Source organism: Ictidomys tridecemlineatus, chromosome 8 (genome assembly GCF_052094955.1).
Source record: "Ictidomys tridecemlineatus isolate mIctTri1 chromosome 8, mIctTri1.hap1, whole genome shotgun sequence".
NCBI classification, from domain to species: domain Eukaryota; kingdom Metazoa; phylum Chordata; class Mammalia; order Rodentia; family Sciuridae; genus Ictidomys; species Ictidomys tridecemlineatus.
In genome coordinates, this window is record NC_135484.1 from 117,903,195 (window position 1) to 117,928,683 (window position 25,489).

The 25,489-nt window shown below is 42.6% G+C and overlaps 1 pseudogene across 1 annotated transcript; it reads right to left on the reverse strand.

Moving 5' to 3' along the window:
- Nucleotides 1–668: 668 nt before the first annotated feature.
- On the reverse strand, nucleotides 669–21,171 carry LOC101960945 (H-2 class I histocompatibility antigen, Q10 alpha chain-like; annotated as a pseudogene). Its single transcript, XR_013424546.1, has 5 exons — nucleotides 21,096–21,171; nucleotides 4,420–4,610; nucleotides 3,940–4,252; nucleotides 3,440–3,715; nucleotides 669–2,830 (listed from the first exon to the last, which is right to left on the reverse strand). The product of XR_013424546.1 is annotated as an H-2 class I histocompatibility antigen, Q10 alpha chain-like (transcript).
- Nucleotides 21,172–25,489: the final 4,318 nt, after the last annotated feature.

Genomic DNA, 25,489 nt, shown 5'->3' on the forward strand with positions numbered 1-25,489 from the left:
CCACCATGGACAGATATATCCTGCTTTTTGCATATTTTTGGAGCAAGTTCTAGAATTAATCTTGTTAAGGACAGTGAAACTGCTGAGTAGAGAAAATGAAAACCTAAGAGGAATTTATCTAGGATGAGAAATCATAAGATCCTTCTTCTCTAGGACTCTCATATCTGGTCCCTTTAAAAATACCGCAGAAATGATGGAAAATATAATCCAGAAAACTGCCCTGGGTTTTGTGGGAAAATGACAGGAAAAGGGATTTCTGCTGCTCTCAAAGAGAGACACCCAGAGAAGAATGAGACCAGAACTCATACTTAATAATAAGAATAGGGATAATTCTCCACAGAAACTGAGAAACAAAAAAAGATGGGAGCACAAGGTCAGACTCAGGTCTCAGCCTATGTTAACCCACTCAATGTGATGCCCTTCCTGCCCATGGTCCTGGAGACAGGACCTGCCCTGGTGATGCCTGAGTCCCTGTCATCACAGGTCCTGGTGAGATGAGGTTCAATTGAACGGATGGGTCTAAGGACCAGAGAAGATGATCCAGCTGAGGAGTGACCACATCAAACCCAGGATGGACTGAGCATAGACCGGGTGCTGCTTTGTCCACCTTCAGCTCCTTTCATCTTTCTCCTGTCCCCACCAGAGGCAGACTCAGCACAGCAAACATGTGGATTCTGGAAGGTTTGGGGTTTTATTTTCTCTCAGAAATTTTAGGAATCCTCTTTTCATATAATTAACCCATAACCATAATTCATGGCACAAATGTGAAATACAAATCAAGATACACATTCTGTTTTCCAAAGGACAAGGAAAAGTCTACAGCCCAGGGCAACATAAAGCTACCAGGAATGAAGACATCCCAGTCCCATATTTGCTTCATAGGAAAGTTAACTGAGGAAGAGAACAGGACAGTGTAGGGAGGGTTCTTGGTGATCAAAGATGAGAGCCTGTCTCCATTTCCTCATGATCTGATGACAGGAACACAGACACATAGACACAGTTAATTGCCAGCTGCACAAAGAGAAGTTGGGACCTCTTGAAACTGCAGTAGGGAGCAGGAAGACAACTGAGGAAATCCTGTATTACTCAGTTGAAAGAAAATACTGTAAAAGAAAGTATTATGAACAAATTCAGGTAAGTCATTGTAATGAAGACACTCTGAACAACCCATTAAACACTTAAAATGTCAGAAATTCCTGGGAGAGTCCTTGTAACTCAGAGTCTCCCCATACCTCAACTCTTCTCCCTCAAGGCCCTCCAGGGTCTCACCTTTTTAACCAGTGAGAGATACATCAGAGTCCTGGGAACTGTCATTACCTGAGCAGAGCAAAACCAGAACCTGGTCAGAGTCCACAGGAGACGTGGCTAAAGGATGAATTATGGGTGGATCACTCCCCCATGGCTTCCCACTACAGTCACCCAGGTGTCTCGGAGATCACTGTTCTTCACACTTACAGGCAGCTGAAGCAGAGGTGTCTGGTTTTACACCTGTGGGAAGAAAGCTGCCTGTGAGAGAGTAGCTTGAAAACAGGTCTGAGAGTGTCCCCTAGTCCTGACACTGGGGAAGTCTCCAGAACTGTGACTGTAGATGTAGGAAAGGATCAGGAGACAAGAAGAAAATAGATAGGTAAGGATGAAGATAATTACTTTCCTGGAGTTCTGTCTTCACCAGGAAAATTCCCCTCTGGCCTCTAAATGCTGGGAATCAGGCCCCTATCGCCACAAAAATCAAGAGGATATATTTGTCCTTTAATTTCTGTGCAATTTACAGAGAGTAAAGGGGATATCATTTTGGATAAGGACACATATAGATATTACTTCCCATTAACAAGGCAGGGAACATTATCAGGAACTGCCATATAGGAACTGAGCACAACACCTTAGCCTTGAGGGATGGAGGTGTGGAACTGGCTTCTGTTGTGCACAAAAGCCGGTGGACCTCACCTTTGTTAGCCTGGGGACTGCAGCTCTGGGAGTGGATGTTACCCTGTTCTCCTTTAACACTACCCTTTCTGCCTTATTTGGGTGGAATGTTCTTTTGAACACCCTCCCCCAATAAAAACCAAGGTTTGGGGCATGCTCTTTCTCTGTTGCCTGCGTCCCTTGCTTTTCTCTTGCCCTTACTTGTGTTAGCTTTGCTGTTGAGACAGAAGAACCATTCTGAAATGCCCCCCAAAAGGTCTAAATGTTTGTGTGTTTTGTCGTGCCAACCCAATTCACCCTAGTGAACTGGGTTTTTGTAGCCCATGTGGGACATGGGCTAAAACACACTTCTACCAGGTACTTCAAGCCACTAGTGGGACAAAATTTCAGACCCTGCCTTTTCCTACCTGTTTTTCTTCTTCCACAAGACAAAAGTGACCACAGCTCCAGTGACAACAGCTCCAAGGAGAATCACACCAGCAACAATTCCCAAGATGGGGATGATAGGCTGAGGGGGTGGCTCTGGGAGAGGAAGGGAAGTTAGATGAGGGGACCTGATCCCCTGCTCTCAGTCCCTACTCTGTTGAAGGTCTCCAGAAAGCCTCCTGCTTTCCTGACAACAGGCTCTGGGCCCTCATGCCCTCTTTACCCCATCTCAGGGTGAGGGGCTGCCTATGGCAGGTGTATCTCTGTTCCTCTCCAGCAGACACCACTACAGCGGCCCATTTCTGAAAGGTTCCATCCCCTGCAGGCCTGGTCTCCACAAGTTTCACACCTTGGGTCTGGTCCTCTCCATCCCGATGTCAAGTCAGGGTGATCTCCTTAGGGTAGAAGCCCAGGGCCCAGCATCTCAAAGTGACATCTCCTTCAGGGATAGGGTGGTGAGTCACATGTGTCTTCGGGGGATCTGAGAGAAAGAACAGGGAAATTCAGACATTTGGGCATTTCCTCTTGGATCACTGAAGCAGTGCTCACATGACCATCACATGACCATCCTGAGTGATAGACAACAGGTTTCAGGTGGGCAAGAGAGCACAAAATCTAGACACAAGCCAGGATGCAGGCTTCGGCACAATCTATTCCTTGGAAAGTTCTAGAATCAGATTGAGATAACCCAGTGGAAGAGTCTTCAGGTCCCTGACAGAGACTTCAGATTCTGGTCTTGATACAGGTTGGGGCATGTGAAAAAGCTGGAGTCAGACCTCCAAGGATTTTAGGCTGGAATGAACCTGACAGTCTCTCCTTGATGCCAAGACTGCTGACAGGGACCTGGGGTCAGGTATTTATTGCCTTTCCCCCCAGCCACGGAGAGAGCGACCAGATCCCTTACTTGTCCTCAGAGAAAGCAGCCTTCAGTTCCTCTCTAGTACAGAACTGGGGAATCCAGGCCCACACCCTCCCCTCTGGACTATGAGCAGGGTGGTGTTCTACAGTGGGCGCCATTCTCCTCCCTCCTCCTGGGAACTGCTAGAGAGATCTACAGGAGATGGGGCAGGTGTTGAGCAGCTGCTCATACCTGTGCGCAGCAGCGACTCCTTCCCTTTCTCCAGGTAGCCTGCAAGATACTTCCAGCAATCTTCTTCCAGGTAGGCCCTGAAGCTCTCTGCGTCACCGGCTGCCTCCCACTTCCTCTTGGTGATCTCAGCCACTGCATCTGCGTTGGTCCAGGAGCCCAGGTTTTCATTCAGGGCGATGTAATCCGCGCCATCATAGGCGTCGTGAAGGTACCCGCGGAGGAGGCGCCCTTCTGTCCCCACGTCGCAGCCATACATCCTCTGGAAGGTGTGAGAGCCTGTCCCTGGCCCTGTCAGCCATGGCCCATCCCCGCCCACCCCGCGGGTTTTTCCTAAACTGAAAACGAAACCGGTAAAAGTGCCCAAGGGCGCTTTTTGGGTAGAGGGTCCCCGCGAGTCCCTCAGCCTTGGGGTGAAGCTCGGCCTGGAAATCCTGAGGACTCGGGATCCTCTGTGAGGGACATGAGGGGTCGCGACCTCCTACAGGGGCCGGGGTCATCACCGCCTGCGCTCTGGTTGTAGTAGCCGCGCAGGGTGTTGAGGCTCACTTGGTGACTCTGTAAGTTGCACTTGGAGGTCTGTGTCTCCCGTTCCCAATACTCTGGCCCCATCTTCTCCATCCAGGGCGCCCGGGGCTCCATCCTGGGATTCTCGGTGTCGCTGTCGAAGCGCACGAACTGCGTGTCGTCCACGTAGCCCACGGAGATGAAGCGGGGCTCCCCGCCGGGGCGGGACACGGAGGTGTCGAAATACCTCAGGGAGAGGGAGCCTGGGGAAGGGAGCCACTGAGACCACCCAACCAGGTCCCAGGTTGACTACCCAGGAGGAGAGGAGCGGGGTCCAGAGACGCTAAGGGGGCGGTGGGAGCAGAAGGACAGGACGTAGGGGCGGGAGGGGAGGGAAGGGAAGGACCGCGCCACGCTGGGGAGGGTCTGGGCTGGGGACGGCGGGGAAGCACCTTCCCCAGGTCCTGAGTGCTCACCAGATGGTCCCCTCGCTCCTCCCACATGGGGGCTATTTCCCTCTCAATCCTGTGCTCACCCGCCCAAGTGTCCCTCAGGGCCAAGGACCCCAAAAGCAGGAGGAGCAGCATTCGGGGCGCCAGCACCCTCGTCCTGCAGCTCTGTGGAGATTCTGCGACTTGGAGTGGCGGGGGTGGGGGGTAGTAGGTCGCTGTGGACTTTAAAATTCAAATCGCAGTCACAATGATTGGCTTCTTCAGGAATAAGACAACATGGGAGTGAGAACTGTGGCCCAGTCAGGGGTGTCCAGGCAGAATGACCTGGCTCTGGTTGGGAGGAGAAAAAGTGAAACTCAGAGAAGACAGGGAATCCTCAGCGCTCCCTGTCCACACCCCGGACACAGCTCTAGATCCTGAGAGCCACGCCCAGGGCTGGGAGTTTGCCCTGAACCCTCCTCCTTACTAATCATTCTTTGTCTCACCATCCCTTGATTTCTGCCTCAGGGTGTAAAATCAGCAGTTCTCAAACATTTTGGTTTCAGGATCTTTATATGCTCTTAGAAAGTAATGTGCTCTCCAGAGGTAGTTAGATTTATGTGGGTTATGTCTATCAATATTTGCCATATTAGAAATTAATGCCATTTTAAAGATATTTTATTCCTCCTGAATGTTAATAACTAATTGCATGTTAACTAATTGCATGAAAAATGTTCAGCACTCTTTGAAACAGTAGTTTCAAAGAAAAATAACTACTGTTTCAAAGAAAAATAACTTTTCTCAAATTAAAATATTTAATTGGAAAATGGATCATTTTACTTTTTACAATTTGGAAAGCCTTTTTATTTTTCATTAGAGAATGCTAGATATTCATATTTTCAGCACTTAATTTGTGACTTTGGTTGAAACAAAAAAATGCAGCCTCACACAAATATATAGGAGGAATGTTTTTAATAACGTTTCCAATATTCATCTTTGATACTACACTAAAATGACACAAATGTTAGCTTCTTAAAAGTTTTTTTTTTTGCCACAAGGACCATGAAACATTGTCATTGAATAGTTCATATTCTATCCATTAAAGTCTGTGGATGTGTCTTGCACATTGAATTGATCTTGTGTTAGTGAATGATATTTTTAAAAGTCATGCATTCTTTGACCAAGTTATATAGACCTTTTAGTGTTAACAGATTTAAGTGAAATTAACCAATAGGTCTTATGGTGATTATTTTGATATAACCACAGATTTCCCCAGAAAGTTTTGTAAGGACTTGGAAGTCTGCAGGTTGATAGTGGTGGATGCAGGTTTGCTCAGATTCTCTTTTCCTCTTGAGAGCATACATGTTATTATTAAATATATTGATGTCAGTGGATTATCTCAAAGGGACATGTTGAGGTAATTTTTTAGAATATTGGCCGAATATTGAAGTGTAAGTAATACTTCCCCTGTCGTTCATTCTTTTAAGCACGAATGATATTCCATAAAGTTGAGCCCAGTACAACTCAACAAATGGCTTTTGTTGATGCAAACTCCCTATGGTTGAATGTAGCAGATGTGTTTTATGTGTATTTCCATTCTATCAAATAAGTATATTTATAACATGCACCGTGAATGGCAATTTAATAAATTTAATGATTTTAATACTTCAGGACATATTTAAGTGAACTGGAATGTTTTCCATTCTACTGTTAAAAGTGTTCAAGAACACAATAACTACTATTGCAGTTTGGTACCACAACTTCCAATTTTCTGAGTTTTATTTTATTTTAAACAATGTTTTAGTGATATTATAAAAATAATTTTTGATAATATGGATCCTGTGCAATAGTCTAAACACCTCTGGGGATTCCAAAAATGACACTTTGAGAATTGCTGCTCTGAGTAAATTGTGGAGAGATCCCAACTGGTTCCATCCTCTTCCCTTGATTCACTGCCACTACTCTAGATAATTGCTTCAACATGTAGAAAGATATGGTATTTGTGAACAAGTAGTGGAATTATGCATAATTATGTGCAGAAAAAAAACAAAAATAAGTTGTTAAAAATTTAAAACTGGTCACAGAAATGAATAAGTCTATAGATGATTTGGACAATTAAATTAGTACCAGAAAAGAAGTCTTACACCTAGTAAAATAGTGGTAAGGAAGACCGAAGAACTATAAGAGAACAAGCCTGTCAATAAAGGACTTCCAACAATTGAACAATATCAATTCCGAAATAGTAAAGAGTAAGCAATGATTTTCAAATCTCAAGAAAATTACTCAGTGTTTACAATCCCCCCCAAATTACATTTGAACTGCCTGATAACAAACGAAAACTTACCCATGCAAAGATACATTACAATGAAATTTCAGAAAGCAGGTAAAAAAGAAAAGACCCTGAACCTTTCAAGAGGCAGGAAAAGCAGCTTTGGAAGGTAGAAAATGTTGAAGCAATATCAGATGCATTCAAAGTAAAAATATTTTTAACACAGAATTCTGTACTAAGTTAAAGTTGGACTAAGAGCTAGGATGTCCTAAAGATATTTCAGACGTTTAGGGTTTCAATATTTTTTTATTATTATTATTATTTATTTTATTTGTTCTAATTAGTTATACATGACAGAAGAATGCATTTCATTTCATTGTACACAAATGGAGAACAACTTTTCATTTCTCTGGTTGTACACGATGTAGAGTCACACCTTTGTGCAATCATAAACGTACCTATGGTAATGATGTCTTTCTCATTCCACCATCTTTCCTACCTCCATGCCCCCTCCTCTACCTCCCCTTTGTCTAATCCTCCATTCTTTCCTTGCCCCCTCCCCATTATGTATCAGCATCCACTTATCAGAGAGAACATTTGGCCTTTGGTTTTTTTGGATTGGCTTATTTTGCTTAAGCATGATATTCTCCAACTCTAACCATTTACCTTCAAATGCCATTATTTTATTCTCAATATTTTTTTTTCTATATTTCTCTAGGATATGGCTAACTGAAGTGAGAAACAAAAATAATGGAGGAAAACCAAGAAAAGGGGATATGTGAAACATAGTTAAAAGGAGCCAGCACAAGAATGGAGGCCAAGTGTGTTCCCCCCTGAGGTGAAGGAGATCCAGGGAGTCAGCCTCTATCCAGTTGTGAAGGCATCCAGTCCAGGTCTGGCAGGACTGAGAGTTCTAGGACTGGTGTCTTAACAGAGATCGAATTAGAGGAATCCTAGATACACCTTAATATATTCATGGAGACTGTCTTAGTCTGTTGGGCTGCTACATGAGAACACCACATATTGAGTACATTTTAAAGAATAAAATGTATTTTCTCACCATTAGTAAGGTTGGGAAGTCAAAGGTTAAGGCACTGTTGTCTGGCTAGCGCCCTCCTGCTGTATACTCATGTTATAAGGTATAAGGGCAAGGGAGAGAGCAAGAGTGGTAAGGAGGGACCAACCTACTTCCAAGGTAACAGTACTGACTGATCTATTTATGACAACAGGACCCTCATACCCACCTCCCATTAGGCCCCATCTCCCCACACCACCACATTTTAATATCAAGTTTCCAACTTGTGAACTTTGGAGCACACATTCAAACCATAGAAGAGATTCTAGGGGAGAATTTGAGAATGTTTTAGGAGTGAGAACAACAGAAACTAAACAAATGAAAGAAGAACATTTTTATTGACTGCAGGGAAGTTAAATTCAGTTCAAGGCAACAAAGTAATGAAAGCTACAAATCTAGTTGTGAATAACACTTGCATAGTCAATATAAATAACATTGATCTAATCAAAATGATAGAATGATTGTTGAGAGAATGGTGCCTGTGAATGGAAGCTGTCCACTAAGAGTGCAAGTTGAAACTGAAAAATTAAAGATGAGTCTTATTTGCATTTTATTTAGGCACAGAGGTAGCAATGACAGCACCAGGCAAAACAGTAAAGCAGGCTACTTCTGGGAATTAGGAAATGGGGGCTACATGGAAGATTAGGGCCATTTGTCTTTATAGCAAACCTTGTAGAAACATTTGAACTTGTAAATTCTGCCATGATTCTACTAGGAAAAAAAATCAATGTTTAAAAAGACAACATGAGAGAAAGAACTCAGATGTCACTCTATAAGGTGTATCAGAGAAATGAGGCAGTAATGGGAGGGAGACATAGGGTCAGGTGGTGATTTTTTAAGGAGCAATTTTGTTTTAAATAATGAAGTTAATTATGTTTGTTTTAATGGGAGATGTTGCAATATGATTAATGCAAGAATGAGTAAGCCCCAGAGAGTGGAAAGTGAAGATGCAGGGGAGTGAGGGGCCAACCTTGTTCCCAGGTGTAGAGCACAGACCATCCACCATCACTGGTGGGACAGTTTCAATTATGCAGGCTCTGTGGGGATTCTGAGGCAGTCCTTACTTGAGTCCTACTTTTTTCTCATGTAAAAAGAGAAAGAATTTCATCCTCTAGGAGTGAGGAATGGGGATGTAGTAGTGGGATGCAAGAAGGCAGGAAAAAGTGACAAATGCTTTTTTTGGGGCAGAGAGCCAACTGATCTAGAAAATGGCATTTGGAGAGAGCAGTGCAGGGGGCCACTGAAGCTTGTGTTCATCATCTGAGGGAAACAGAGGGAGAGAAGGAGGGAGAAATGTGCAGCATTCAGGCTGCAGGAGGAGGAGAATACCAGACTAGAATGAAATGCAACAAATTTTTCTGGTCTAGGCGTATGGATTATTTTTAACTTGTAGCTTATTATGGTTAAGATTTCATAATTTTTCTGTATCAAATATACATCATAGTCATACATTAGGTAATGACAAGAAATGTGTTCTGATTCTATGAAGGGAGTATCACTGTGATACCAAAGCAGATAAAGACACATCAAGGAAACAAAATTATAGATCAGTATGCCTGATGAACATAGGTGTAAAAATCCTTAATAAAATATTAGCAATTTACATTAAAAAACACATTAAGAAGATCAGTTCGATTCAGAGATGCAAGGTTGGCTCAATATATGAAAATTGGTAAATGGAGTATATCACATAAATAGAATTAGAAAAAAATTACATAAACATCTCGCTAAATATTAAAAAAAACTTTAGCAAAATTCAGTACCTATTCATGTTAAAAACACTGAAGAAACTAGGAATAGAAGAAACTTGTGTCAACATTGCAAATGCTATATATGTCAAACCCAAAGCTGATATCATTCTAAGTGGAAAAAAATCGAAAGCATTTTCTTTAAAAACAGAAATAAGACACAGATGTTCACTCTCACCACTCCTGTTCAATACAGTACTTGAAACTCTAGCCAGAGCAATCTGGCAAGAGATGAAAATTAGAGAGATAAACATAGAAAAGGATTCAATATCCCTGTTTGCTGATGACATTATTCTATACTGAGAAGACCCCAATTTAGCCTGAGACCAGCTCCAGCTTCATGAATGAAGATTCGAAACGTGAGAAATCTTCAGGGAGTTTTGAATTAAAGAGACAAGACTCTAATTACTTTACACTAGATGGCTCCTCTAAGCTCCAGCCTCCAGCCACCTATTATGGTACCAAGGTTTACTGAAGAGGCGAGAGAGAGAGAGAGAGAGAGAGAGAGAGAGAGACAGACAGAGAGAGAGAGAGAGAGGGGGGGGGAATATGCCAGGGAGTGGACTTTTATTGGGGAACAAAAAATTCTGGGGAAAATCCCATCCAATGAAGATTTAGGGGGGCAGCGTCCCAAGGTCAGGGGCAACGATTGGGTCTTCAGGTCAATGGCCAGACATGCCTCCACACTGACAAGGTCTTGGACCTGAGAAGGGTGGGGAAAGATTTGGACACAAGATGTTCCTAAGTGCCTCTCGCCCAGCCAGGGAGGTAACTCAAATCACATGCGAGAAATGGCCTCCCACACCCAAGGAAAAAACCCACACTTTTAGAGCTGATAAATTCACCAAAGTAGCTAGATACAAGATCAACTAGCAAAAGTCAAACTATCCTAGACACCAATAATGATGCTGCTGAGAAAGAAATCAGGAAAATTCCATTCACACAATAGCCTCAAACAAATAAAAAAAAACTAAACAATGAGATGAGAGATTTGTACAGCGAAAATTATAAAACACTGAAGAAAGAAATTAAAGACACTAGAAAATGGAAAGACCTCCCATGTTCTTGAATTGGCAGAATAAACATTGTCAAAATAGCCACATTACCAAAAGTGATCTACAGATTCTCTGCAATCCCCATCAAAATACTAATGATGTTCTCAAAGAAAAATAAAGTCCTAAGTTTCATATGGAAGAAGAGAAGACCCAGAATAACCAAAGCAATTATTAGCTATTAATCAGAGCAATGCTGGAGGCATTAAAATACCCAATCTCAAATTATAGTGCAGAACTGTAATAACAAAACCAGCTTGGTATTAGCATAAAAACATACATGAAGGCCAGTGGAATAGAATAGAAGGTATAGAGACTGACCTACAGAGATCCAGTCATCCGATCCTTGACAATGGTGGCAAAAAGACAAATTGGAGAAAACATAGCTTTTAAACAAATGGTACCTGGAAAACTGGATATCCATATGCAGAGGAATGAAACTAGATCCCTATGGCTCACCCTGCACAAAAATTAACTGGAAGCAGATGAAAGACTTAAGAATTAGACCAGAAGCATTACAACTGCTAGAAAAAAACAGGTTAACACTCCAACATGTCAGCTCAAGCATCAGCTTCTTTAATAATACTCCTACAGCTTAAGAAATAAAACCAGGGATCAATAAGTGGACATTAAATTTAAAAAATCTACATAGCAAAGGAAACAATTAAGAGCATGAAGAGAGAGCCTGAAGAATTGGAGAAAACCTTTGACGGATTCTATCTGACAAGGGGTTAATATCCAGGATATATAAAAAACTTTAAATACCTGCCAGAAGAAAAGCGAGTAACCCAACCAATAAATGAACAAAAGAACTAAACAGACATTTCTCAAGAAGAAATGCAAATGGCATTTCATATATACATATATGCATATATCTATATCTATCTATCTATATCAGAGAAATGCAAATAAAAAATGCACTGAGTTTATCTCTCACTACCATTAGAAGAGCAATCATCATGAACACAAATAATAAATGCTGGGGAGGACATGGGGGTAAATGTTCACTTAAAACATTGTTGGTGGGCCTGCAAACTAATACAGCCACTTTTGAAATCGGTATGGATATGCTTCAAAAAGCTAAGAATGGCACCACCATATGACCAGCTATCCCACTGCTTGATATTTATCGAAAAGAACTAAATCAACATACTCTATTGAGATATGCACACCAATGTTTACAGCAGCACAATTCACAATAGCCATGTTATTCAACAGATCTAAATGTGTGTCAACAGATGAATGTATATAATATGTGCTATATGTACACAGTGGGGGTTTACCCTGCCATAAAGAAGAATGAAATAATGTCATTTGTTAATAAGCCAATAGAACTGGAAAACATCATGCCAACTGAAATACACCAGACTGAGAAAGTCAATGAGCAAAATTTTCTTTTGTATGTAGAAGCTGGAGCAGAAAACAAACAAAGAAACAAAACTAGAATAAAGAGGAATCTCTGGATCAGCCATCTCTGCCCTAGTCCATCCACAGCCTGGTCCTCTCAAGAAAGCTCTGGCAGCCTCGCAGGGCAGCACAGCAGCGCCTCTGTGTGGCCATGTAGCTGAGCACTAAAGATCTGAACTGCCATTTTTTTGTGCTCATTTGGGAGTCCTGGGTCTCCCTAGGCTTGAACCAACTGTACAGGGCTGTGTGCACAAGTTGGCACTTTCATCCTGTCAGGTTTGGGATTTCCAACTGTTACTGAAAATATAAGATAAAATATATTTCCTCCCAGTTGATCGACAGTGGACTCTTGTCCCAGGGCGCCTTCGGGTCTCTATGGCATAAAGGCAGGTTCCCAGGTTATGGATGAACCCCATGAACAAAATGCATGTCCTCAGTTTCCTGAATGGAGCCTTGTACCACTGAATCCCTGAGACTTGTTCCAGGCTCAAGAGTCCTCCTTTAATGAGCCAGATTTTTTAACCCTAGTGTTAGGTGGTAATTAGTAATGAGCAGTGGAATATAAAACAATAAGGTAGAAGGGTGTTAGAATGGCCTTAGGCCTGAGCCTAAAGCAACTCCATTTTAAAAACTCCAGTTTAACCTGCAGTCTCACTAGGCACACCCACAGAGCCCTCCAGTTTGGCCTCAAACAAGTTACTTCCCCTCACCCTTATAAAGAGAGTGAAGCCCCTGGCAGGCTGTCCTGGCCTGATAAGAGGGAAAGGGGGGAAGATCAGGGTGGAGACCACCAGACCAGATGTTTCTGACCCCAGGGTAAATGATGTCACCAAGAAATTTTGGTGATAGCTGATAAAGATTGAACGGGGGTCAAAAGCCCCCAAATTTAGTATAAATTATAGAGCAAATGAACAGGGATTCAGCCAGCCAAAACAAGAATGCACTTCAGCTGGAGAGCCTGATGAGGACCTGACATCCCATCACTTTTCATCATTTCCTGAGCCTCTGTGTGATCCTCACCACTCTCAAACTCTTCTGCCTCGTCTGGACCTTGGTGAGAGCTACAACTCCTCCTAATGACCTCTCTCCTGAACAGGTCATCTACTCCATGTCAGGAAAAGCCTTCCTTGATTCTGGGCCTGGTCACCACGGTCTGAGTGAGTGTGCATCTGCTGGACATAAAGCCTAAGGCTTAAGATTTTTGAATTTAGCATGCAGAGGAAATGTCTGTCATTAGCCTGTCATGATTAAATGTGTTTTTCAGTATTTAGAATCAATATAGAATTGTTTACTATGAATTGATTATGTCTATTGCAGTGCCTAGCCTTAAGGATTGTCGTTTTCTTGATTAAGAATCCATAGAGTGAAATTGTATTGAGTAATTTGAGTGAATAAAACATTGAAAGGGGTAGAAGTGCATGAACATTCTTTATTTCTTCCCTTGACTGCATAAGTGATAATTTTACCCCTGTGAGACATAGGGTCATGTGATTTTCTTTAAATTGCCTTTAATACTAATGAACAGCCAGAGTGGTGGTACACGCCTGTAATCCCAGAAACAAGGAGAAGCAGGAGAATAAAAGTTCAAAGCCAGCTTCAGCAACTTATGGAGGCCCTAAGAAACTTTGTGAGACCTTGTCTCAAAATAAAAACTAAAAAATGGGCTGGGGATGTGGCTCAATGGTTAAGCACCCCTAGGCTTAATGTCTGGTAACAAAAACAAAAACAAAACAAAAACCTAATATATAAATGAGTAACTCATAAAAAAATGGTGTACTAACCCTGAGAATAAACAGGGGGAAGCAAAGGGACAAATTAAGAAATAAGTCCAGAGGGAAAGATCTATGGGGAGTTCCTGACAGAATCTTGCAGGATCATTGTAAAGTTAGGATTCATAGCCACAGGATTCTCAATGTATATCAGAAGAGACTTTAGTAGCACAGGTACATTAAGGTACAGTCTGCCTGGTTGTGGACCCATCTCCTATATTAACATAGAATTCACTTGTGGATGAAGCCCCCCTGAATGGGATGGTCACCATGACAGTTACCAAGAGGACCAACTAGGGTAAAACAATATCTTGGTCAGATTAATGAAGATGGCAGAAGGTGGACCACTGTTCTCCTGGTAAACATCAAACTTAATGTGTTTGGAACTAGTATCAAGTTTCCTTTGTGTTCTCTGAGGAGAGATGGATGACTCACTCTCTTTCTCCCATGAGAGCATTCTTTGCTTGAGCCTTACTTTCACTTATAATAAAATTCTTTTGCTTGTCTTTTCCATGTCTGACTGTAAATTTTATTTCATCGGGCGCAAGAATGGAGGCCTGGAGCTTCAGCTCCCCATTTACTGTGACACTGATGGGGCAGGAGTGAGAGGAGCCACTGAACTGTTGTCCTAGGGTGGTGAGGTGTGGTGAGCCGTTCCTGCGGACTGTGGTTGCCATTACATGATGGCGCTGGCTCCGTTGTGGTCTGTGAAGGACAACTCCATATCAAAGAGAGTTGGCGTGTTCCCAGCTCCTTATCAGAGAAAGTTGGCGTGTCATTTTCTAGCACCCTGTGAGAAGGGTACACGTGGCAGCTTTGCATTGGGGTTCGAGGTGCTTTATTAAGGCTGGGAGGGGCATCCAATTATTATTCCGGGTAGTAGAAGAATCATTAGAAGAATATCAAGGGCCTGAATAAACTGCTGAAAGAAGATTCCTGAGTCGCGTCTTCCTTGCGGGCAAGGGGGTCGTGACAAGTGGTGCCGAGACCCGGGAGAAAAGAAACAAAGAAACACCCAGGAACCAGAACTTTCAACAGTCAGGGAGGCGCGCCGGTAAGTCCCAGGTAAGGTGGGACCCGCTGTTAAAAAGCGGAGGCTCCTCTATACATAAAGAGGGAGCATTAAAAGGTACCTGCTCCTCTGTAAAAAGAGAGGGCGTTACATCTCATAGCAATTGCACTCTGTATTTTTGTTTTGTCTTCTGTGTATGTTCGTTTTGTTTTGTGTACTTTCACTTTCGATTTCTGTGTTTTCTTGTGTTGCGTTATGGGAGCTGTGACTTCAAGTCCACTCCTTCTGGCCCTCGATGGCCTTTTACGTTCCAAGGGACTGGAGGTGAAGCATCGCACCTTGAAAAAATTTTTACAGAGGGTAGATACAGCTGCACCGTGGTTTGCATTTTCAGGCAGCCTCACTACACCCAACTGGGATAAATTAGGCAAAGACCTTGACTTTACTCGTGAGCAGGGCATACTAGAGGGCGGGGTGATACCCCTCTGGAAGATGGTCCGTAGTTGTCTTACGGATGGCCGATGCCAAGAAGCGCTTGTCAAAGGACAAGAGGTTTTAAAACAATTGCATGAAAAAAAATCAGAAACAACAGAGAGTGAAGTGTCTCAGGAAGAGGGGAGTGTGCGGGGCGTGGAGAATGGGAGGAGACTGTATCCAAATCTCAGTGTGCTGCGCACGCCCCCATGTAAAAGTGGGTCAGAGGTAGAAGATAATGAAGAGGAGGAGCTGGAGACGCTGTCTCGACAGCTAGGGAGTTTAGGTACAGGGAACAGAGATAAGCAAGGGCTCAAGAACAGACAGCCTCCCGATCCGCCTCCGTATGGCGGGGGTGTTTCAGGACGAAGTTTCCACGCCCAAACAAAGAGGGCTGCTGCTGCTTTCCTCTGTTCCTCAGGGCTGACATATCATTGCTATTGACATTAAAGACTGTTTCTTTTCTATTCCTTTGCATCCTAAAGACTCATAGCGTTTTGCCTTCACCCTTCCCTCGTGTAATCACGAGGAACCAGATCAAAGGTTTGAGTGGGTTATTTTACCACAGGGAATGTCTAACAGTCCTACGATTTGCCAGATGTATGTAGGAAAGGCACTCACACCTCTCAGACAACAATATCCTTCCATTAAGATTATTCATTATATGGATGATGTATTATTGGCAGCCAAATTACAACAGTCAGTTTATGAGGCCTATAAAGACTTGGTGAAGTTATTAGCTCAGTATGGATTACATATTGCACCTGAAAAGGTTCAAACAGGGGATTCTATTCAGTATTTGGGAGCGACGATTGGATATGACATATTAAAACCACAAAAAGTTACTATAAGAACTCAAGATCTCCAAACTTTAAATGATTTTCAAAAACTGTTGGGAGATATTAATTGGATCAGAGGTTATTTACATATTCCTAATATCGTGCTCCAGCCTTTGTATGCTATTCTTAAGGGTGATCCAGATCTTGCTTCCCCTCGTACCCTCACTAAAGAGGCCAGAGCGGCCCTTATAAAAGTAGAAGAAGCTATACAACATGCTACTCTATACAGGCTCCAGAGTGATAAACCTTTCCAGTTATGTGTGCTTGCCACTATGCGGCAGCCTACTGGAGTACTGTGGCAAGATGGGCCTTTACTATGGATCCACCCACATGTATCCCCAGGAAAATCTTTAGAATACTATCCTGATGCTGTTACAGCGTTAGCACTTAGAGGGATTCAACAGAACATTCAATTTTTTGGACAAGCACCTTCTTCTCTTATCATACCCTATTCTAAAGTTCAACTTAATGTTTTGTGTGCTACTCTGGACAACTGGGCCATTCTATGTTGCTCGTTTCAAGGGGATATTGATAATCATTACCCTTCTCATCCATTACTCCATTTTGTTAAAAAACATCCTATCATTTTCCCTAAAGTAACTTCACCCACTCCAATTCCGGGGGCTGTTAATATTTTTACTGATGGCTCTAAGTCTAAAATAAAAACTTATGTGATTAATGACTCTCCCCCTGTCCAGCATCAATTTGCTCCTAAAAATCCACAATGGGTAGAACTACAAATTGTCATTAAAGTTTTTAAACAGTGTTCTTTTCCTTTCAATCTCATTTCGGACTCCATCTATGTGGTGCAGGCGCTCAAAATTTTGGAGGCTGTAGGAGCTATTAGTGACACCCATGTTGTGTCTACTTACTTTAATCAGCTTCAACAGCTTATCCGTAGCCGTATTGCCCCTTTCTATCCAATGCACATTCGGGCTCACACCTCTCTTCCTGGCCCGTTATCACAGGGTAATGCCTGTGCTGACTCGACAACTAAAAACCAGTTGGTATGCTTGGCCTCCTCCTTAAAAAAAGCTAAATTGTTTCATCACAACTTTCATGTCAATGCTATGACACTACACAAACGTTTTTCCATCTCCAGAGCAGATGCTCGTCAGATAGTATTACAATGTCCCCATTGTGTCACATTTCTTCATCCTCCTACTTATGGTGTAAACCCACAAAGATTAAAGCCATTGGTCGTCTGACAAATGGACGTAACTCACGTGCCTGACTTTGGTAACCTCAAATATGTACATGTTTCTATTGACACATACTCTAAAATTATTCATACTTCTGCTTTATCGGGAGAAAAGACATGTAATGTTATTACTCATTACTTAGAGACATGGGCAACATGGGGTGCACCTACATCCCTTAAGACTGATAATGGACCTGCTTATACGGGCAGACAGTTTACATCTTTTTGTTCTACTATGGGAGTACAACTTGCTCATGGGTTGCCTTACAATCCTCAAGGACAAGACATTGTTAAACGTGCCCACCACACCTTAAAAAAAACCTTAGAAAAACAAAAAGGGGGAATAGGAGTTGACCACACTCCTAAAGAACGCCTGTCCTTAGCTCTTTTTACCATTAATTTTTTAAATTTGGATATTCATGGCCGCTCTGCGGCCGATAGACATGTGTCCCCTCAGCCCTCTGTGACTGGCTATGTTAAGTGGAAGGATGTTCTTACGGGCCAATGGAACGGCCCTGACCCTGTGCTGACATGGGCACGAGGATCTGTATGTGTTTTTCCCCAGGATCACACGGAGCCGCTGTGGATCCCTGAACGCCTGACAAAAAGAGTCTCGAGATCTACTAACCAGCAGCAGGAGGTGCCACAACAGTCCCATGATGAGGAGCTTCATTCTGATGAGTGCTCTGGCTCTGATGCTGGTGCCAACGGTACAGATGACACCAATGCAGTGGTGGGCAGTGGCACGGGCATGGCCAATGCCAATGCCAGTTCATAGTAATTCTAGTGTCCTCCCCACTCTTTTTTCTACCTCATGTGAGATGTCTGCTCCTTGTCCCTCTCCTAGAGGGGACATGAAAAATATTTTTAATCAGTCTCAAGTTAATCTCACAGGAGTTTTTTGTTTCAGTCTTGAAAACACTAATTGTATTAGCCTTAAGACCAAAAATTTGACTAACTGGGAGGACCCATTGCGGTCCAGTCGAGTCTCAGGGAGTATTCTCAGTGCTGTATTGAGCCAAGTAGTTTCAGGGAAGCAATCAGGCTCAGGGACCCCCGCAACTAGCTCTGTTTTAAACATAACTACTTTAGCTATTATCTCCGAGGTATTAATCCCAATGCCTCCTTCTTCTAATAGTACTTGCTATGCCACTCATTTCAAGGCCTCTCCCTACTGTACCCCTAATTTTGGTTTTCCCCCAACATTTATGCCTTGTCAGGATCATTCTTGGGAGAAACATCAAGTTGCTAAAGGTTTCTCCTTTTCCCCCCTCTAAAGAGATATGTTTATAACTTTAACAACAATGCCAACTCCTCTACAGGAACAGGTTGGTCTTGGTTTCAATGGCTCATTTCCAATGAGAAGGGGGCTTCAGCCGATATTTCCACATTGGCTCAATTACTAGGAGCCAAAAGTTGGCTGGCTAATGTTTCTGACACTACTAAGGAGAGTGAACGAGGTAATAGGCTTACATCTGTTTCGTTCAACTCTCTGTTACATAGTGCCACACTGCCTCCTACAATGGTCTGTATCCAATCCCCGTTCCTGTTCCTTTTAGCTAATCATACCTCATCGGGGATGCTGGATTGTTCTATTATTACCTGTTTCTTATCTGAGTGTTGAAATGGTTCTTAGACTGTAACAATAATTATAAAAATTCCAACTTTTGTCCCAATCCCAGTCACTACGGATCCAGATAAATTTCCTATTGTAGAGCTACTTAGAGTCCACAGAGATTTTGAAATCACAGCAACTATAGTGACAGCCGTGGCGGCATCCACTACTGCAGCAGTTACGGCCGGAGTAGCCATGGCCAGTCAAGTACAAACTGCTGCCACTATTAATCAAGTTGTTCAACAAACGTCCACTATACTTAAATCACAAAATGCGATTAATCAACATATTTTGTCAGGGATTTTAGCTACCAACCAAAAAATAGATTTTCTTCAAACTCAGGTAAAAAAATTGGCTAACCTAGTACTTTTAGGCTGCATTGACCAATGTGCACATTTATGTATAACCTCTGTCAGATTTAATGATTCCAGTAATGCTTCCCACATCATTGGTGGATATCTGGCCAAAAATTGGTCCATAAAAACAAAAAACATGATCCAGTCTCAACTAACCCAGATAGCTGTCTTAAATAGTACCCGTGTCGATCCCGTGACTCTGGGTCAATTCACCAATTGGATATCTTCTGATTTTTCCTTTTTTAAAGAGTGGGTGGGAGTAGGCATTTTTGGTGCACTGTGTTGTTTTGGTATGTTCCTCTGCTTGTGGTTTCTCTGTCGCCTTAAGGCTCGTAGTGCTCAAGATAAGGCTATGATCATACAAGCTCTTGCTGCTTTAAAAACTAACAACTCGCCACAGGTCTGGCTTGCGCATCGCATCTTAAACACTAAACTTTTGACATGGTCATTGCACCCCAAGTTATTATAACATTACACTGAGATTGACATGTCTTTCCTCGTTATTCTCTTAGTGTCAAAAAGCCCTTGCACTCTGCCGGTCTTGCTACCATTACACACAAATGGGTTTCTACACTAGTGCCTTTGACATGGTCGTTGCACCCCAAGTTATTATAACATTGCACTGGGTACGACATGTCCTTCTTTTGTCTTTCTCTTAGTGCTAAAAAGCCCTTACACTCTGCGGGTCTTGTTGCCATTACACACAAAAGGGTTTCCACACTGGTCTTTATCTATCACTTTAAAGTCCGTGCCTTTCTTTCAGGGTGCTGCCAACTTGTTTGTAGTTGTACCTCTACATGGCCACAGTTCAACCTCAACTATTCCCTCTTACTCACCATCGTCACGATACAGGATGCGAGACAAGACACTACACTTGAGTGATCCATTGAGAAGAGGGACCTCAAGGGGAACATGTCCTATTACATGCGGGTTTAACGTATCTCCGCCCCGCCCCACAAAAAAAGACGTCGACTGATATGGTGTCAAGTCTAAAAAAAACGCCCCCTGGGGCTGGCCCATACTATGCAGCCACTTTTGCACAGTGGGATAGGACCTCTACTCTCGCCTGTATTGTCTTAGTGAAACAAAAAGGGGGAGCTGTGGTGAGCCGTTCCTACGGACTGTGGTCGCCATTACATGATGGCGCTGGCTCCGTTGTGGTCTGTGAAGGACAACTCCATATCAAAGAGAGTTGGCGTGTTCCCAGCTCCTTATCAGAGAAAGTTGGCGTGTCATTTTCTAGCACCCTGTGAGAAGGGTACACGTGGCAGCTTTGCATTGGGGTTCGAGGTGCTTTATTAAGGCTGGGAGGGGCATCCAATTATTATTCCGGGTAGTAAAAAAATCATTAAAAAAATATCAAGGGCCTAAATAAACTACTAAAAAAAGATTCCTAAGTCACGTCTTCCTTGCGGACAAGGGGGTCGTGACAGTGAGGGAGCCTCCTAAAGAAGTGAACATGGGAAGGAAAGTGGGACATTAAGGAAATGAAGGCCCAAGAAGTCAAGAGAATGAATCAGACTAAAAAAAGGCCTGGGAAGGGTCAACCTAGTGAACACATGCGGGGCAGGGGATGGGTGTGTTTGGGGAGAGGTTCAGGGTATTCTGGCTGGGGTATTCTGGGTGGAGGGCTCCATTTTTTCCTAGGCTGGTCATTACACAGGTATTAGCTGTCCGTCATCAGTAGGCTACTGTATGTTTTGGACAGTCTTCTGTGTTTCATGCATAGAGTAATTTAAACACACACAGGGAGGAAATGTGAAAAGAAGCAGATGCAAGAGGATAATTGACTAAGGGGATCCCCATCTTCCAGAGCCACACACACTAATACTGGGGTGCAGGCAGAATCAAGGAGAGGAGGGAAGAGAAGGCCTGTGCCTCAAAGTGAAGTGCCCAGCTCTCACCCCTGATTCTCGGGTTATGAGGGTCCCACTTATTATTCTCCAATGCCATGGTCTTTTCTAAGCCCACCCCAGTCATCCTGCAACAAGCCTTGGCTACCTGGATCTCTTGGTTCAGTAGGTGCTGCCGCAGGAACAGGGGGCTATGGGCTGGCAGTTGGCTCCACAGCTGGCAGCCATGGAGCAGAGGGTCAAGAGTAGGTGTGGCAGTATCTGAAGACCACAGAGGGCTACTGCAAGACCTGTGAAGAGTAGGAGGCCAGGTGTCCACCCAGCATCTCCCCTGGATACTTAGGTGGTCCCTCTCTACTTCTCCAGACCTTCAAGTTCAGGTGTCCAACTACCATCCTCTAGATGTCAAGGGTGGACCATTCTCCAAGACACCAGATCAGGCACCCTCTTGGAGCCTAGAGGACCATCTCTAAACAACTTTGAGAGTCCAGGACACAAACGTCCTGCCTCTTCTTTTTTAGGACCTAAGCAGAAAAAGACCTGTTGCTACTTTCCTCAAGCCTAACACCTGATCCTCACCATTTCTCCAAATTAATGGTCCTATGGATTTGAGTTTATTTTGATCCCTGCCATGTGCCACCAGTTTGTGGGGTTTGTTCTGGGGATTCTCCTGAGGGATCCACAGTCTGCAATTGGGGCAGGACTCTGAGATGGGAAACAGCCTTGAATTCTTGAGCTTAGGCTGCTGGGATCATCCTGTGCCTGGTTAGGATCCCCCTCCTGACTCTGGGAGGCTGTGAACATGGTTAGTGGTCAGAACTCCTCCCTGGTCATGAACTTTGTGCAATGTCCAGAATGTGGAAGGTGCTGTAGGGCTGCTGAGTGAGGGGTTCCAGTTGGGAATAAAGTAGTAAGTAGCCCCTGCCATGCACACATGCACAAAGAGGACCCCCAGTCACATCCAGGAAAACTACCTGCCTTTCCTGGGCTCCAAGGAGATCTTGACCTTGGATTTACTGATTCCTTAAAAAGTGTTTATCTGTCCTGTGCCTGGCTCTTACAATACATTAAACCAAAGTCAGGCAAAATCCCCTCTCCTCAAGGAGCTAACCTTCAGGTGGGGTTAATAAATAATGAGGTGACTGCAGGAAAAGGAGCATCAGAAAGTAGAGTGACTTAGAGAAAAGGAACAAAGTAGGGATAAGGGAGATGGTTGTAATTATTTTAATTATCGTCCTCAGAGTGGGGTTTCCTGAGAGGTGACATTTGGTCACTGCCTGCACATTCTGGGCTGTACTGGGGAATAAACAGGCTGTAGCAGGAATAGGAGTGATCCCTCCCAGGACAAAGGGAAGACGATGTGACACAATCAGTATCTATGTGTGCATGTGCAATGCTGGTACAGCTCACTTGTGACTCTATAGAACATTCTAGAATGTTTGTTACCACATGGGTAGACAAACAGGCTAACATGTGAAGGGGGAGCTAGCAGAAGGCATATAAGGCAACTCTTCACTATGCTCAGAGCTCAGCCTTTGGGTGCAAATCCTCTGGGCCAGTGCCAGCACTAATAAACGCTGCTTCCTGCTGAAAGTCTAGTGTCCTGTCTCTCTGTAAAAATCCTATAATGGGCAGACTTCAGGAAGGACTTCCTATCTGTGATTCTAGGCAGAATGTTTTGGATTCCATGACAGCTTCTCTATTATGCCTCATGAAGTCTTCCTTATGTCCTGAAGTTTGGGGACACTGAAGTTCCTGTATTTGGAGGAAGGTTGGGAGAGGTGGGAGCAAGCTGAGGTGGGGTTCACACCCAACTCCATCTCTGTGGTTTTCTCTTGCCTACAGAGTTTTTTTTTTGTTCTTTCTAGTTGTACATGACAGTAGAGTCTATTTTTACATAACATTCATATAAATTCCCATTTTTGTGGTTATACATGATGTGAAGTTACCCTGGTTTGTAGTCATATAAGAATGTAGAAAAGTAATGTCCCATTCATTCTACTGTCTTTCCTATTCCCATGCCCCCTCCCTTTTCTTCATTCCCCTTTGTCTAATCCAATGAACTCCTTCCCAGCCCCACATATTGTGAGTTAGCACCTGCATATCCTAGAGAACATTCAGCCTTTGGATTTTGGAAATTGGCTTATTTTACTTGGCATTATAGTCTCCAGTTCCACCTGCTTACCAGCAAATGCCATAATTTAATTCTTATTTATGGCTGGGTAGTATTCCATTGTGTGTATGTACCACATTTTCCTTATCCATCCATCTGTTGAAGGGCACTTAGGTTGGTTCCATAGCTTAGCTCTTGTGAATTGAGCTGCTATAAACATTGATGTGGCTGTGTCACTTAGTATGCTGATTTTAAGTCCTTTTGGTTTAGACCAAGGAGTGAGATGACTGCATCAAATGGTGGTTTCATTCCAAGTTTTCTGAGGAGTTTCCATACAGCTTTCCAGAGTGGTTTCATCAATTTGCAGTCCTATTACCAATTTATGGGTGTACCTTCTCCCCCACATCTTCACCAACATTTCTTATTTCTTGTAATTTTGATAATGGCCATTCTGACTGGAGTCAGATAAAATCTCAGTGTAGTTTTAATTTTCATTTCTCTAACTGCTAGACATGTTGAACATTTTTTCTTCATATATATATATATATATATATATATATATATATATGTTTACCAATTATGTTTCTTCTTCTGTAAAGTATCTGTTCAGATCCTTTGCCCATTTATTGAATGGGGTAATTGGTTATTTGGTGTTAAGCTTTTTTAGTTCTTTATAAATCCTGGAAATTAATGTCCTATCTGAGGTACAGGTGGTAAAGATTTTCTCACATTTATAGGCTCTCTCTTCACATTCTTGATTGTTTCCTTTACTGGGAAGAAGCTTTTTAGTTTGATACCTTCCCTTTTATTGACTCTTGATTTTCTTATTGCACTTTATAAGTCTTTTGTGGAAGTCAGTCCATAAGCTGACATGGAGGAGAGTTGGGCCTACTTTTTCTTCTAGTAGGTGCAGGGTCTGTGGTCTAATGCCAAGTCCTTAATCCACTTTGAGTTTCTTAAGGGTGAGAGATAGGGGCCTAATGTCATTTCACTACATATGGATTTCCAATTTCCCCAGATTATTTGTTGAAGATTGCCTACTGAATTTGAGGTGTAATTGAATCTTCTATGATCAGCAAATGCCCCCTTGGTGTGGGAGAATAGTTACCACCTGGCATGATATAAAATAGAGATCTTTGTAGCCCTAAGATTCTCCAAATAGCAACACTAATAATGGCTAAGTATAAGAACAATGCACAATATCTTGTTTAAATTTGTAATATTTTCCCCCCAAAATATGACAATGCCAGGGCATGCTAATACAACTGACTTCAGTATTCTATTGGTTTCAAGTAGAAATTATATTTTGAATGTATTAAGTTTAATAAAATAATAATTTCATCTATTCCTTTTTCTTTTAAAATGTACTAGCAAACTTAAGATTGCATCTAGGGCTCATAGTTGTGGTTCAAATTATAGTTTTATTGGATAGCTCTGTTTTAGGAGCTTAATAATTGTATCTTCTGTGTTCAGGTCTGTGATTCATTTCAAATGGTTTTTGTACATGGTGTTGTTTTTCTTTTTGGGTCTCATTGGTCACCTCTGTTTGTTAAAAGGATGATCCTCTCCCTTTGGGTTCCTTGAGTCCCTTTCCATCAACTTGGATGTACATTTCTAGTTGTGCATCTTTATTCTATGCTAGTGATGTAGACTACCCTGAGCCAGGCCTTTGTTTTATTACTTGAATGCAGAAGTATATCTTGAAAATAGTGTGCATTTTCAAAATGAAAAAATATCTTGACAATTCAAAGTTTTTTTTTCACTTGAATACTGATTATAGACTTCGGTTTGTTAGGTTCTAAAAAATAGGCATCTTGATTTCAATTGGAAATACTTTGAATCAATAGATCAATTTGGAGAGAACTGATAACTTGTCAATATCAACTACTCAAATCCTTGACTATGGCACTTTTATTTAGTTTTTATTTATTTTCTCTTGATGATGGCTTATAGATTTTAGTGTAAAATGTTGCTGTTATGGTTTAAATATTAGATGTCCCCAAAATCTCACATGTGAGACAATGCAAGAAGGTTTAGAGGTGAAATAATTGGGTTATGAGAGTCTTAATCTAACAAATGAATTAATACTGATAGGGATTAACCAGATGGTAACTGTAGACATGTGGGGTGTGGTTGGCAGAGATGGGTCCCTGGGAGTGTGTGTTTGGGGTATATATTTTATTTTTGTTAAGCAGAGCGCTCTCTCTCTCTCTCTCTCTTTCTCTCTCTCTCTCTCTCTCTCTCTCTCTCTCTCTCTCTCTCTCTCTCTCTCTCTCTCTCTCTCTCTCTCTCTCTCTCTCTCTCTCCTTCCTGGTGATGTCCTGAGCCAGTT